The following is a 17,165-nucleotide window of genomic DNA, read 5'->3' as shown; positions in this document are numbered from 1 at the left end:
GGCAGAAAGGGATCTAGGGGTTATAGTGGACCACAAGCTAAATATGAGTCAACAGTGTGATGCTGTTGCAAAAAAAGCAAAAGTGATTCTGGGATGTATTAACAAGTGTGTTGTGAGCAAGACACGAGAAGTCATTCTTCCGCTCTACTCTGCTCTGGTTAGGCCTCAGCTGGAGTATTGTGTCCAGTTCTGGGCACCGCATTTCAAGAAAGATGTGGAGAAATTGGAAAGGGTCCAGAGAAGAGCAACAAGAATGATTAAAGGTCTTGAGAACATGACCTATGAAGGAAGGCTGAAAGAATTGGGTTTGTTTAGTTTGGAAAAGAGAAGACTGAGAGGGGACATGATAGCAGTTTTCAGGTATCTAAAAGGGTGTCATAAGGAGGAGGGAGAAAACTTGTTCACCTTAGCCTCTGAGGATAGAACAAGAAGCAATGGGCTTAAACTGCAGCAAGGGAGGTCTAGGTTGGACATTAGGAAAAAGTTCCTAACTGTCAGGATGGTTAAACACTGGAATAAATTGCCTAGGGAGGTTGTGGAATCTCCATCTCTGGAGATATTTAAGAGTAGGTTAGATAAATGTCTATCAGGGATGGTCTAGACAGTATTTGGTCCTGCCATGCGGGCAGGGGACTGGACTCGATGACCTCTCGAGGTCCCTTCCAGTCCTAGAATCTATGAATCTATGAATCTTGACTCTTGAAATGAGGTAATTGAACTTTGGAAGATATAAGCAAAGACAGAAGCCATCTTTGGCATCCATCACTAGACAGACACAAGGGAATAGAGCTCTTGCAAGCTGAGAAAGATGGGTCCTTCCACCAAGGAGGGGTTGAAGTCTCTGGAAACTGAAAATAGGCGAGAGAGACCTGCTTAGGAAAAGACCTTTCACCTAGGAAGACAAGGGAAACCAGCATCTTGCACTTCTATGGAAGGTCCTAACCTTGAGGTCTTTAAACCACGATTTGAGGACTTCAATAACTCAGGCATAGGTTAGGGGTTTGTTACAGGAGTGGGTGGGTGAGATTCTGTGGCTTGCGTTGTGCAGGAGGTCAGACTAGATGATCATAATGGTCCCTTCTGACCTTAAAGTCTATGATTCTATGAAAGACAGCCATGGCTGGGAAGAAGGAAGATTAATGACAGAAATCATTCTGAATAAAGCCTGTACCTTGTTAGATTAACTTTTAGACTTAGATGCATATTTTCACCTTTATTTGCTTTCTAACTTTAATCCTTTTACTTGGCATCACTACAGCTATGCCTATAGTTAAGGCTACGTTTTAGTCATGGGTATTTTTAGTAAAAGTCATGGACAGGTCACGGGCAATAACCAAAAATTCATGGCCCGTGACCTGTCCATGACTTTTACTATACACCCCTAACTAAAACTTGGGCTGTGGAGCTGTGGGTGCTCTGGGGGCTGGTCCGGGAGTGCTGCGGATGTTGAGGGGGAGGTAGGCGGCGGCCCAGGACCTGGGCTGGGGGGGGGAGGCAGCGGCATGTGACCCGTGACCCCCACTGTATTGGGTGTGGCCTCCTGCCGGGCAGCACTTACCTCCGGCGGCTCACAGTCGGCAGCGGGCGCAGCGAGGCTAAGGCAGGCTCCTTGCCTACCCCAGCCCCACGCTGCTCCTGGAAGGGGCCAATGCGCCCCTGCGGCCCCTGGGGGGGAGGCACGTGGCTCCGCGCACTGCCCCTCTCTGTAAGCACCGCCCCCGCAGCTCTCCCGGCCAATGGGAGCTGCAGGCGTGGTGCTTGCAGCAAGGAGCAGCGCGTGGAGGGAGACCCCTGCTCCCTTACCTGCGGGCCTGCGCTGGCAGCTTCCAGGAGCGGTGTGGGGCCGGGGTAGGCAGGGAGTCTGCCTTAGCGGCAGCCACACTACACCACTGGAGATCCTCTAGGATCAACCAGTCGTTCGCAATCGACCAGTTGGGGACCACTGATCTAGTCTAACCCCCTGCCAAGATGCCGGATGCGTCATGCCTCTTCTCAGCTGTCACAACATAGCTTCCCCAACTGAATGATACTTCCCACACTGGCCTTATACAAACAAGCCAGGCTGCTATAATCCTTCACCTTTAAAGGGGCATAATCACAATTTGCTTGGCAGGATTCAGCAGGAGAAATGATCAGGTATAAGCCAACCATAATACTGTGCCAGGAAGCAAACAATAATCAGTACTCTTCTTAGAAAAATAAAATCACAATGCAAAAGGTAAAAAACAGAAACCCTACAACCTAACCTCCTCCTCCCCCCCCCCAAAATGGCTGTCTCCCTCATATAAAGGCCAGAGAAAGGGTGGCTTCTGCTTATGCAGAGCCAGAGGCTATGTTGGTAATTCAATTGCTAGATAATCCACCTCGGTGGTAATTTCATTCTTTGTTTACTCTTGAGACCCTTTTATTCTCCAAGGTGGCTGTTTATTTTAGCCACAGTCTCACTGTGGGGTGATGGAAAACCACCAGAATCACTTTTTTATAAACAGATATGCAATTTTTTGTCTTTCTGAATATGTTTTATGCTATTAAGTCATTGCAGTATCCATATTTATGTTACGATTATTTTCATTCCATGTTTTATTCAGTACCTATCAATGAGTTTACTTAAAGGTTATGTAAGAGGATACTTCCTCTTAGCATATGCGCAATGTGCCTCCGGTGGCATTTGATCTGGATTCATCACCGAATTTGGTCCGCTGGTTGGATCATTAACTTCCCCAGCCCAGGCTGGGTACTGACAGGGAGCGCAACGTGAATGCTGATCCATGCCCCCAGGAGGGATGTTAAAAGATTGTGTGAAAATTAATGTGGCACCTAACAGATTACAGTAGCTTTTATTGTCTAAGTACTGTACCAATATGAAAAATAAATGCATTATAATTATTCTATAACAGTGGTTTCCAAACATTTTTTCTGGAGACCCAGTTGAAGAAAATTGTTGATGCCCACGACCCAGTGGAGCTGGGGATGAGGGCTTTGGGGTGTGGGAGGGGCTCAGGGCTGGGGCAGAGGGTTGGGGTGCACAGGTGAGGGTTGCAGGGTGGGGCCAAGAATGAGGGGTTCAGGGTGTGGGAGGGAGCTCTAGGCTGGGGCAGGGGTTGGGGTGCAGGAGGGGGTCAGGGCTCTGGGCTGGGGGTTCAGGGTCTGGGGTGGGGCTGGGAATGAGGGGCTTGGGGTGAAGGAAGGGGATCTGGGTTTGGGGGGCTCAGAGCTGGGGCAGGGGATTGGGGTGCGGGGTTGGTGTGTGGACTTACCTCGGGCAGCTCCCGGTCAGCGGCGCAGCGGGGGTGCCAAGGCAGGCTTCCTGCTTGTCCTGGCACCGTGGACCGCACCTTGTCCCGGAAGTTGCCAACAGCAGGTCCGGCTCCTAGGCGGAGGCACACAAGCAGCTCCAGCCCATAGGCACCGCCCCTCCCAGTTCTCCCGGCCAATGGGAATGCGGAGCCGGTGCTCGGGGCGGGGGCAATGTGTGGAGCCCCATGGCCCCCCCCCCCGCCTAGGAGCTGGACCTGCTGCTGGCCGCTTTTAAGGTGCAGTGTGGTGTTGGAACAGGTAGGGACTAGCCTGCCTTAGCCGGGCAGCACCACCAGGGCCGCCCAGAGGATTCAGGGGGCCTGGGGCAAAGCAATTTTGGGGGCCCCTTCCATAAAAAAAAGTTGCAATACTATAGAATACTATATTCTTGTGGGGGCCCCTGCGGGGCCCAGGGCGTGGGGCAAATTGCCCCACTTGCCCCCCCCCCCCGGGCATCCCTGAGCACCGCAGATGGGACTTTTAACGGCCCGATCGGCGGTGCTGATCAGAGCCGCCACGACCCAGTGCCTTACATTCTGTGACCCAGTACTGGGTTGCGACCTGCAGTTTGAAAACCACTGCTCTATAATATCCTAACTCATATAATCTAAAAAACCCGGTAGGGGGTGCAAATATGCTTTCTTGCCCAGGACGTTAAAATGCCTAGTTTCAGCTCTGCCAAATACACAGAGCTTTGACCCCAGGATGCTGTCACATAGGTCCTGCCATTCCAACTCCACAGCTGAATCTGGTCTCTCTGGCAAACAGGATGGGGTGGAAGTCTGCTTGGAAGTTACTTCTTTTCACCTTTTACCTCCCAGCCCCATTGCTGGGGGAGCAGGGCAAAAGTACAGGGGGATTAGCTAGTTGCAGCACCTCTCCCTTTCAAGCCAGGCTGTCTGGGGAGGATGGAATCGAGGCAGCTGTGTGTGTGTGGGTAGGAATTCTCTGGGGATGGCCTGTGAGTTCCCTGTAGATCTACTCTCCTCATAGCCCACATCCCTTTCCCCCTCCTTGCAGTCATTGTCAACTCCACCTTGAGGAGATGCTATCACTTTTACTCCATGCACCTGTTTCTTCTCATACTTTCAATAGAGTAAGTGAGACAATAGAGTTACACTGGCACCAAATTAGTGTGTGAGATCAGAGTCAGGTCCTGTGAGTTCAAACTTGTAGAGTTTTGGACCCTCAGCACAGGATAGCATGGTAGCCCACTTTTCTCTCTCTGCATGCACTAGCTAGTTCAAAATCAGTTCTAATTTAATGTGAACATTTTAAGCACCTACTGTCCATGACCTTATGAATATGCCACCCTACTGAGAGTGAACTTTATTTGCTGCATACATCAGCATTGGAGGCACATGTGGAAGAGAGTGAAAGGTTAATTGAAGCATGTGGAAGGTTTTAAGGAGTTGTTGATTGCAAGCTATTCTCATTCACCAGGCTGTCATACCTGGCTAATGATGTAGCCTGTTTAAGTGTTATGAAGCACTGTTGATATTTAACAGCGATAAAATAGCTCTGGGATGAAATAATGCAAATATATAAAAGGGCTCACATTGAACCCTTTTCAGAAAACAGATGACAGGTTGATAGGTGGTCAAAACATTACTTCCTGCATAACACAAAGCTAAAAGAACAGACAATAACCCTTAAATCTATTTTGTTGCGGGAACAAGCTTATCATCGATCTGGGAACACAGTGGGTGAATTCAATTCTGCTTGTCCAAAAGAAAAGTTAATGTGAAAACTAAGGAAGGAAGGGAAGGCTAGTCACTTGTGGAAATCCACCATTTTGGCAGTCAAAGGGTCACGTGGAGTGATTACTTTAATCCCAGAGAAGCTAACAATTTCAAGCAATACTGTCAACCTAGTTAGCATCAAAATTTGACCTATTTTAAACATGTTTATAATCTGCCTTCCCATTTCTCAATATCTGTATACAATATTTAAACGATAATCCAAGCTAACCCAGCAGTTTTGTGTCAGCACAACTGTAACAAGTGTGTGTGTGTGTTTGTGTGTGTCTAAATTCAGGTTTCAAGCTAAGTTCCAACCTCTCACAGGAGGAGGAAAAGGAAGTGAGTGTTTCATTTTTTGATACATGACAATGATAGAATCATAGAATCATAGGACTGGAAGGTACCTCAAGGGTTTTGTTTTACAAGGGTCATCTAGTCCAGTCCCCTGCACTCATGGCAGGCTATTATCTAGATCAGTGGTTCTCAACCAGCGGTCCAGGGACCCCTAGGGGGCAGGTGCGAGCAGGTTTCAGGAGGTCTACCAGACTCGCTAGAGCCCAGGGCAGAAAGCTGAAGTCCCACCACGTGGGACTGTAGCCCGGGGCTCTGAGCCCCACCACCCGGGACTCTGAGCCCCACCACCCAGGACTGAAGCTGAAGCCTGAGCAACTTAGCTTCACAGTGCCCCCTAAGGCATGGGGCTCCATGCAATTGCATTGCTTGCTACCCCCTAACACTGGCCCTGGCTTTTATACGCAAAAAACAGTGACTGTGGCACAGCTGGGCTGTGGAGCTTTTATAGCATGTTGGGGGTGGGATGGGGGGCTCAGAAATTAAAAGGTTGAGAACCCCTGATCTAGACCATTCCTGACAGGTGTTTGTCTAACCTGCTCTTAAAAATCTCCAATGATGGAGATTCCACAACCTCCCTAGGCAATTTATTCCACCCTGACAGTTAGGAAGTTTTTCCTAATGTCCAACCTAAACCTCCCTTGCTGCAATTTAAGCCCATTGCTTCTTGTCCTATTCTCAGAGGTTAAGAAGAGCTAACAACTGCGTTACACTGTTGACTCATATTTAGCTTATGGTCCACTATGACCCCCAGATCCCTTTCCGTAGTACTCCTTCCTAGGCAATCATTTCCCATTTTGTATGTGTGCAACTGATTGTTCCTTCCTAAATGGAGTACTTTGCATTTGTCCTTATTGAATTTTATCCTGTTTACTTCAGACCATTTCTCCAGTTTGTCAGATCATTTTGAATTTTAATCCTATTGTCCAAAGCACTTGCAACCCCTCCCAGATTGGTATCATCCACAAACGTTATAAGTGTACTTTCTAAACCATTATCTAAATCATTGATGAAGATATTGACAGGAACCGGACCCAGAACTGATCCCTGTGGGACCCCACTCATTATGCCATCCAGCATGACTGTGAACCACTGATAACTACTCTCTGGGAATGGTTTTCCAACCAGTTTTGCATCCACCTTATAGTAGGTCCATCTAGGTTGCATTTCCCTAGTTTGTTTATGAGACGGTCATGCGAGACAGTATCAAAAGCTTTACTAAAGTCAAGATATACCATGCCTACCGCTTCCCCCCATCCACAAGGCTTGTTACCCTGTCAAAGTGGTTGATAGCCTTAAACAATGGGACTGACCAAAACCTAGGGTTACCAGATAGCAACTGTGAAAAAATGGGATGGGAGTTGGGTGGTATTAGGTGCCTATCTAAGAAAAAGTCCCCAAAAACGGGACTGTCCCTTTAAAAACGGGACATCTGGTCACCCTACCAAAACCATACCAAGTTGGAACTCAGACTAGCCTTATAGTTTTCAGTTGTTAGGGAAAAAATTGCATAGTAAAGAAAGTTTAGCAGAATATATTCTGTTCATTATTCCTTAGGGCAATTAGAATGCAAGCAAAGTTACATTTTGAAGCTAATATTGCTGGCATAAAATGAAACACATTTGATTTATCTTATACATTATGTATACCACAAATACCCACAGAAACAAAACCCCAGTCTAGTTCTATTTTCTGCTTTTTACCCACAATTAATAATCACAATTTAAGTCAAGCCAAATACTCTCTGATATCCAACCAAATGATAAAGTGGGCTATCGTGGAAAGGCTGTCTTAAATGTGCATTTTCTGCACAAACGGTCCACTGTACTTTCTTCCCTTTCCTCTGGGAACAGCTGAATTGCTTTTAATTGTACTCATCACCTCCATCATTCATATCCTTTCAACAGGATACTGTGGAGTGGGGATGCAGGAACTTTGGGAGCTTCTGCAGCTTCAGAGTTGAAGCAATGGTGACAAGGCTATGTCTACATTGCAGTTAACCTGAGTGATAGGCATTCAGGTGTGAGCATTCCCACAGCAAAGCCCCACCTGCTTTACTCTGTCCTCACTGTTTCTGCACCTGCTTGTATGTGTCTGGGGTGTATCTCATGCTACTTTGTGCTGAGCTACTCCAGGATTCTTTCCCTGTCAGTTGCCGTATTCCCAACCTCAAGAGATCAAAAATAATCAAGTCAGATCCTAAAAAATCATGGGCCCTATAAAACATTATCAAACCACAGTTTTTAGTCTCTTCTGACATTTTAACTCCCCTCTACTTTTCTGGCAAGATGTGCGTGATAATTTCAGGTTGAAAAGTCAACCTTTAATGCACACATGCCTCTCTCTGGCTGCTCAGATGGAGACTCAGTCTATGCGGGAGGTACACAAACCTATTTAAGGAGAATTAGAATGGAGAAGATACAAAATGGTAAATCTTTGTTTTATTTGGGCTCATCCTAAGTAGCAAGCCACTCACTTTCATATAATTGTAATGCTTCTGTTAATGATGTCTCATTAATTGGATGGATGTCCCCTCAAAAGTATTTCTTCAAAAATGGAGATGGAATGAAAGGAAGGCATCCATGCTGGTGGGAAAAAGGGGTATGTGATGAGGTGTGTAGCCCACATAGGCCCTGAGCGGGTTAACGTGGGCCTGAGAGCCTGGTTTTTATCTGGCTGCACCTGGAGGTAGAGCCAGGCTTAACTGATCATGCAGCCAAGCTGGGCAGGAGCAGGCTGGTAAGTATAAAGAAAGTAAGTTTGTCCTAGAAGAGGGCTGTAGGGAGAGAGTCTATAGTCATGCTCTGGGAACAGAGAAGTGATGAGGCAGAAACTGGGAGAGTGGAAATGATAAGCCCGGGGAGCCTGGCCCTAAAAGAAGGGTCAACCTAGAGAAGCTCTGGGAAAGAAGCTCCTGAGACAGACTGGGTATGAAAAGTAGGAAGGAGTGGGACTGTGCTGGTTGTAGAGTTCTGGACTAGACCCCAGTGTAGTAGGAGGGCCTAAGTTCCCCTACCAGCTACTGGCAAAATGGCATAAGCCTGGAGTTGGGGCCAAAGACCCTCAGTGAGGACATTGGACTATCTTATATTGGGCTTTCTGTTACTCTGGAAGGGGAGGAATAAATCGTGACCTAGCCAGGTGGCCAAGTTATGTGATGAAGGACCACCAAAGAGATGGAGTCGTGGGCAGGGGGATTCCAGGGGAGAGATATGCTATGCTATGCCAGGCCATGAGGAGGTGTTTCTGTGGTGAGCTGACCCGTTTCACAGGGTACTACTTCATTTTTTGTATAACATAAGTACTCCATGGAGAGCTCTATGGTATGGATGGAAAAACGTAAGTCACACATATTTAGAAATATATCATATAAGGGCTATAAAATGGAGCTGGAAAATGAACATCAAGGAACCCAAAGTGCACTCTCTATGTATCAAACTTTCCCATTTATTTTTCAGTAAAGATGTATGTGAGCTGCAAATATTTTACATGCAAGAATATCGTGAAAAGATCAACCAGCTTTTAGGGTTTTATATATTTCAGTTCTTTAATTATATTTATAATTCTGAAATATTTCTTAAATCCATTCAGTCACATTGAAAACACTTCAAAAATAATTTAAAATAACTTTTCTTTCTTTGTATAAATTTGATAATTACATAATATATACATAATCTAGTAATTACAATAAATGATTTTAGTTTCTTTTTATAAAAACCTCATAATTGTCCAAATAGCTAAAAATAATTTATTTTATTATAGTGTATTCTTCCCTCCTGCTGCCTTCAAGGCCTCTCTCCTTCCTCGAGCCCTGCAGCACTTCTCATCCCCCACCATCAGTTCAGGCCCCTCTCTCCCAGCCTTACTCTCTGCTCCTTGTAGGGTCATCCTCTCCTGGGGCTGCAGCAGGTCCACTTTTGTCTTCCCTTTTCCATGCTGAGGGGGTGGTTCCAGGGGCTCTCTACCCCCGTCTGCCCCTTCCCATGCTGGATGCTGCAGGGTGGAGTGGGGAGGAGCAGAGGTGCTGTTCTCTCTGTTTTTCTCACAGGAGGGAGGAAAGCCTCACAGGGCTCTTTGCACCCTCCTCCCCTCCTGTGAGAATGGCAAGTGGAGGGGAGAGACTCTGCCAGCTTCTGCCAGGGCTGAACTTCACAAGGAAGCTGGAGCGTCTCGCATAGTCATGAAATGGGGTCCAAAACCCTCTGAAATCCTGGCACTTGCGATAAAATTGTGAGAGGTGGCAATACTGCAATTGCCAAAGAATTTATATGTCCTTTGCGGGGAAAGACATTGGAGGGCTATCAGCACTCAAGTGATTTAGCCTGCATCCTCAGGGCTGGTTCCAGACTGAATTAAAGCCAAGTTTGGGTTCTATCCCCACTGCCCCAGTCTGGTAAGCTAGCCTGGGCTTACCGTACCTCCAAACCTGGGGAAAAGGTCTTTCTGTGTGGAGGAGGAGGAGGAGGGGGGGAGATAAGGCTAAAATCTGGGTAAGGTCTCTGGTTAATTGTGCAGTGAAGACACACCCAAAGTGCCTTTGATGCCTCTCTGTGGCCTAGGGACCGGGGGTGCGAGTAGGAGGGAGAGAGGTTGCCAGTACACGGGAATGATTAACATGGATACAGATATACATTTAATAACTACAGTAGATCTAAGGAGATAGTCTTTTAAGGTTCTCAAAGACTCATTAGCTCATCTACTACTTTCAACTCCTTTTTCTGCGAAGATATTTCATTACCAAGCAGAGCTACCCCTTGCATAGGCTAACTGCTATACAGCACAACTGTAGGCCTGATCCAAATCCCACTGAAGTCAATGGAAAGACTATCATAGACTGCAATGGACTGTGAATCAGATCCTCTTGATACAAGAGATTTTTCAGCTGCTCTGCCTTTGTGAGAAATATAGCACTGAGAGCACTATGCTGTCACCACTAGCTGAAGCAGAGAGAGATTGAAATTAAACTTCTTTAAAATAATAAAAAATAGACTGGTGACAGTGAATCATAGAGTTAGGGTATTCTTAGATATTGAGTTGTTTATTAATTATAAAGATTTGGGCGGTTATGGTTAGCGATAACAAGCTGGCAGTTGCAAGCAGTCACAGTCAGAGAAATCCAAAATGGAGGTCTGGGAGATATTTGGCCAAAAGCAAGCAGGCAGGCTGAGGTGAGACAAAGATCACTCCAAAACCTAAAGGGAGGGGTCAGGTAAGCATATCACAGGTCTTCAATTGGGTCTGGCTTCTAAGGCGCAGGTCTTCAATCAGGTCTGTCTTTGATTGACAGATAGAGGGCTTAAACCTGATTGGTGGGAATGTTTAGGATTGTAAAAATAACCGATCAGAATAGGCCAAACTTTGTATATAAGGCAGAGAGCTGAGAGGCTTGAGTCAGAGTGAGGGGAAGGTGCTAGAGTGAATGATCTGCTGTGTTTGTTTTCATAATATTATGTTTTAGAGTTACTGTACTAGGAAATATTGTGTTAAATAAAGATTATTTTTGTTTTCAAAGAATTATTGCCTGAGTGTCAATCCTTTGAGTGGAAGGCTATAGCTGTGTCTTCCCCATGGTTAACAGTAGTCTGTTCTGGGGAGTTCTCCACAGGTTGGAGGGAAACCCCCTGGTAAAACTATTTCCCATTTTACCTACCAAAACCAGACAAATTGAGGATCAAGTTATGAATATAGGCAGACCAGTGTAGGGATACCTGGAGTCTGATTTTTGGGGGTAATACTCTGAGCCTAATCATGAGGTGCTGAGGCCCTACTGCGGGGTGCTGCTGAGTGCCCTCAACTCCCATTTCAAATCTGTGACTTTGTGTGTGTAGAGTTTTTTTGTTTTAATTATTACTTTTAACAACATTAATTCTGGTAGATACACTACACCTTTTCAATAAAGACAAGGGGAAGATTTTCAAAGGCACGGAAAGGAGTTAGGTGCCTATCTCCCACTGAAAGGTAATATCATTCTGGAGCTCAGTCTAGCTAAATGTTCCACAGTTGCTGCCCAACCAATTGAAAAACCTTTGCTCCCAGTGCTTGATAGTCTAGTGCCTCAGTCTATCCAACTACATTGTCACTATTAAGTGAAGTTGTCTTTAGGGTTCATAGAGGGGAAAGCGGTCTCTGGGGTAACTTGATCTCTGTCTATAAGTACATTAGAACCAGGAAGTGAAAAGTCCTATAAATATGCCAGTCTAGCTTCACCATTGTAGGTGAATGAAATATACACACTAATTAAATAGCATAAAAGGTATTGATAAATAGACTTTGGATATAATTTTCATAAACTGTGATGTGATTATTGATAAGGGAAAAATATCTCAGCATATAACTCTTGTCTGCTTCCCTTTATAGACCACATGACTTCCCTTTAGGTAGAACTGGAAGTAACTTGGAATAGCAGACCAAAGTAAAATTAATCTGGTGCTCTTATTTTGTCAGATTCCTACTGTGTTATCCCTAGACACCACTGTTCTGACTTGATTATATTTTTTAGCAGAATGTTATGTTAGCATTGGAAAAGGCACTGCATCTCAACATGCACAGTTTATCAAAATAGGACTTTTGAGATGTACAGACTTGGACTCTAATCCTGCAAAGACTATACACTTGCTTAATTTTACTTGCCATAAGTAGTCCCATAGAAGTCCATGGGAGTATTCATGGTACATAAAGTACGTCATTGTAGGAGTGATTTAGACTCTTTTTAAAGTGCAAAGACAAGCATTACAACACTTGATCAGTGGGGTTATTTCAACTGAGGGCACTATCATTGGTAAACCTCAAGAGGGCACTAGCTGCATAATAGACAGGTCTGATTTAGATCCTAGTTACTCAGGGGACTGGTGTAATTATTGAAGTCGTTGCATTTTATCCCTGACTTACATTGGTGTAAGTAAGATCTGAATCAAGCCCTACAGTATTTGAGTACAATTCATTTCCATTTAGAAAACACAGCTATTTCCCTCTCTATTTTCCTTATTGGTTGTTATGCCATTAATGATCAGAAACAAGTATGATCACCATTTAAAGTAACTCACCTTCTGTCTGTTGGAGAAATTCCATAGCTACATTCTTGGTGTGCCATGAAATGAACTGGCAAGAGCAACTACAAAGAAAAATATAATTCTCTTCTTATAACAGACTAAACAGAAAAACTGTAAATGTAAACAACCATAATTTTAAAAATAAATCCCAAACTTTCCATGAACTACTGAGTGCCCAAATAAACACAGTTGTGAAAATTAAATATTTTCACCCTTTTAGCCCCATCATAAAAACAGTATACAAAATAAAGTCTATGCACCATGACAGATTTGTGTGTAGATGCATAGCACTAGGATGGTATTTTTTCTATAAAAGGAGAAAACCAAAAGATGGATATCTCTAAGTCTTGAACTTATGTATTAGTACCTTTTCTGAATTTAACAAAGATTCCCCAGAAACATAATCAAATTGGGACTAGTAGTGTCAGAAAAATATTATCTATCAAGGGATAGAAAACTTTAGCTCGGAATAAAACTCATTAATTTATGAATGCTAGGTATAGAATAACTTGTTCAGATAGCTAGAGAATCATGTAATAGAAAAAATCCCAGGACGTACAGGGAATTATTATTTACCTTGTAGCCACTTCCTACTTTTCTTTCTAGGGTGGTCTCCTGCTGGGGGAGAAGGGTCTGAGAGTGTACAGTGTGTGCAGGTTGTGTCAGTCCATTACAGAGAAAAGGCAGAGTGTGAGTATGGGTGTTGTGGGGCACTGCTCAAAGAGGGCAGAGTTAAGGCTGCATGGGGGTTTACCTTAACTCTGTATTTCCTGTTTTTTTCCAGAAGCTTGAGTTTTGCTGAACTTGACATTCTGGAACGGTACAAGCTATGACTGGACAACCTTAACTCTGCATACATTTTTTAACCATTTAATAGTTAGCAGTACAACCTCAGCATGTATGTAGTTAAGGAGGGAGGGATAGCTCAGTGGTTTGAGCATTGGTTTACTAAACCCAGGGGATTGCAAGTTCAATCCTTGAGGGGGCCACTTAGGGATCTGGGGCAAAAGCAGTACTTGGTCCTGCTAGTGAAGGCAGGGGGCTGGACTTGATGACCTTTCAGGGTCCCTTCCAGTTCTATGAGATAGGTATATCTCCATATATTTTATATTCGTTAAAATGTGCCTTTATACCAGTATAGCTTATTTCCCTTCCTATATGGGGGTGCCTATACTGCTATAAATTACCTTTATATGGGTATACTGCATCCTCACTATGGGTCTTGTACTGCTTTAATTATACTGGTGTAGTTAAAGTGGTATGTCTTCTGATGTTAGACAAGCCTTGTGTATATGTTTTATGTGGAATATAATTTAATAAACTTGTTTTTTGAGAGCGAATGCTCAGCAAACTGGCACACTGTAGATAAATGTGTAGAAGTCTATTTCTTACACTTAGACATAGTTATTTATACACTGGAGCTGACACTTTACAGGGAATGAAACATTTGTCACCTTGTCATGTTAAATCTTGAGAATTAGTTCTTTGGTATAAATGTGTAATAAAACCAGGAAAAGTTTCCACACTACTTTAACTGAAGTAATGAGATAAAATAACAATGAATCAAAGTTAATGAAATCTCTTGCAGAAGAAAGTTAAATCTGATCAGGGCAAAAGCAGCCTTAATTACATGAAGTCTTAATTTACATCTCAGCTCCCAGACAGGTCATGCAAAATGGCAGCAGAAAAATCAGTTTCATAATGTAGTAATCATATTCTGATGACAAGGCCGTAAATTAAAGGCAGGCTAAATGAAAGCATGGAATGATGAAGTTGAAGGTATTAGAACTGTTACATTTATTCTCTGAATAACATGTAAGCACATACAAATATAATTGAGAGCAGCACAAGAACAAATTTTGTGGCAAGCGATCTAGTGCCAGATTCTAATCTTCTTTACAGCAGTGTCAACAGAGTAATTAGTGCAGTAACACTGGTGTAAGAAGGCGGAAAATCAGGCTCCTAAATTGGGAATGGGACATATTGTTCTTTTATAGCTCAACTTTCTGTGCTGCTCTACTTTAATATTTTTCCAGCTGCAAAAATTGCATTTCAGTTGTAGAGAATGTAATAGTGCACTAAGAATTATCTATATAGCTGTCATTTACTAAGGGCACATCAGGATGCTCCAATGAGCTTTGTTTCATGTTGACTACAAGTCATATCTCTAATTTCTGCAGTCATTTCCTTGTGTGGGATCTTTAGTTTGTTTAATACCGAGCTGTCCCTTTCTTATGTCACATTCAATTAGTAGTCCAACATTAACTAGTTTCACAGCTTCCCATTACTGTTGAAAAGATTTCTAAAACTCAGTTTTGAAAAAGATGTGCAGCAATGTAGACAAGCAGTCTGTTTATTTTACCTATTGTAAATGTAACATACAACTATAACTTATCTCATACATAACAGCCATATATAGTGACATCCAATATCTGACATGTGATGACAATAGTTGTCACAAGCAACTTCCAAAGTAGTCTCTAGTGTATTATGGCAAGGTTGGGGGTATTTGGTGTAATCTATTTCTTACCCCTCTCTCACTGCCAGTTGTTATTAAAACATTGTGTTACTAATAGAGCTGGATGAAACTTTTTTGACAAACTTTTTGCCAAAAAATGCAGATTTGGCCCAAATACCACAGTTCATAAATTCATGTTGATCTGGGTTGTTGCGGTTAAAAAAACTGCTTCAATATTTCCAAAACATTTCAATTTTTCAGGCTAGCTTCCCAAGGAGACTTAGGACTTGTTTACACTTGAAACGCTGCTGTGGTACAGCTGCAGCTGTGCCTCTGTGCACTTCAATGTGAACACTACCTGTGCTAACAGGTTCTCCCATTGGCGTAGGTAACACTGCTCTACAGCCAAAATGCTTCTGAAATAAATGTAGTCAAACGTTACTAATTCTGGGTCACTGAGAACGAAAATGATGCTTAAAATTGTTGATTGGCTCTAGTTTTCAAGATATGCTATTGGGTCAGTATATATGACCCTTGAATGGCAGAGGATAAGTGAGTTATAAAGGGAAGGGATCTCAATTTAAACCAGAAATGACTAAAATACATCTTTGACTGGATCTATGAATAAATCTATGACTGGGTTTGGACAGTACTTGCTTTTTAGGCAAAACAATGAATGATGCAATCTGAAGCTGGTATTGCGTCATACATGATATGAATGATGTATGTTCATGTTATTCCTAGAAGTCATGGATGATGCAATCATAACGAAGCTTACATCACTCTGCTGAACAAATTGCCCTATATCAGCTCTAGAAATCATAGAGTGTCGTGCTCTCTTATTTGTCAGTGTTTGATTTTGCAAAGGGACACATTTCTGTTTAGCCAAAGTGAGCAGAGATGCCTCGTACTTGTGTGAACAGTGCAGATAACTTCTGCTATGTTTGTGGTGAAGTGACTTTTGCATCCCAAAAGCGCAGTATAGCCACTATGGTTAAGAAAGCCTATCACCTTTATTTTGGCTGCAAAATTGGAGATCAGGACAAGAGGTGGGCCCCACACATATGCTGCAACACTTGTGCAACAAATCTTCGCCAGTGGTTGAACAGAAAAAGGAAATCTATGCCTTTTGCAGTGCCAATGATTTGGAGAGAGCCAACAGATCATACCAGCAATTGTTACTTCTGCATGGTGCCTCCAGTTGGGAAAGGTGTGTCAAAGAAGAAAAAGTGGACTGTGCATTATCCAAACATTCCATCAGCTATACGCCCAGTACCCCACGGAGAAGGACTGCCGGTTCCTGATGCACCAGAATCATTCTCACTTGAGTCAGACGAGGAAGAGGATGAAACTTCTGGTCCTGAACCATCAATGTCACAGGACCCACATTTTCTCCCATCCTCCTCCTCTGAACCACACCTCATAACACAAGGTGAACTGAATGACCTTGTCAGGGATTTGGAACTACCCAAGAGTAAGGCAGAGCTGTTGGGCTCCAGACTACAGCAGTGGAATCTCCTGGCAGGTGATGTTAGGGTTTCCATGTTCCGTGACCGTCAAAAGGATCTTGTCCCATTCTTCTTCATGGAAGGTGACCTTGTAGCCTGCAACAACATCGATGGTGTGATGGCAGCCCTCAACATCGGTCACGATCCAGATGAGTGGAGACTGTTCGTTGATTCATCGAAGACGAGTCTTAAAGCTGTTTTACTGCATAATGGCAATGTTTTGCCATCAATTCCAGTTGGTCATGCAGTCCACATGAAGGAAACCTATGACAACACGAAACAACTTTTGAGGTGCATAAACTATGACCAACATCAGTGGCAGCTTTGTGGCGATTTGAAGGTTGTTGCTCTCTTGCTTGGTCTGCAGACTGGATACACAAAGTACTGCTGTTTTCTCTGCGAATGGGATAGTCGTGCAAGAGATTCCCACTACATCAAGAAAGACTGGCCACTCCGACAGTCATTGGAGCCTGGGAGGAAAAGTGTTCAGCATCCACCACTTGTTGAATCAAGGAAGATTTTGTTACCACCCTTACACATCAAGCTGGGTCTGATGAAGAACTTTGTCAAGGCCATTGACAAAACACAAGCAGCTTTCAAGTACCTCCGTGGAAAATTTCCAAGGTTAAGTGAAGCTAAGATAAAGGAAGGTGTCTTTGTTGGTCCTCAGATTCGTGAACTTCTTTGAGATGATGCATTTGACCATGCACTGCTTGGCAAGGAAAAGACAGCATGGAAAGCCTTCCAGTTAGTGGCAATA

This window comes from Terrapene carolina, unplaced genomic scaffold, assembly GCF_002925995.2.
Source record: "Terrapene carolina triunguis isolate 2854851 unplaced genomic scaffold, T_m_triunguis-2.0 Scaffold96, whole genome shotgun sequence".
In the NCBI taxonomy this organism is placed as follows: Eukaryota; Metazoa; Chordata; order Testudines; family Emydidae; genus Terrapene; species Terrapene triunguis.
This window is presented reverse-complemented; position numbering follows the sequence as displayed.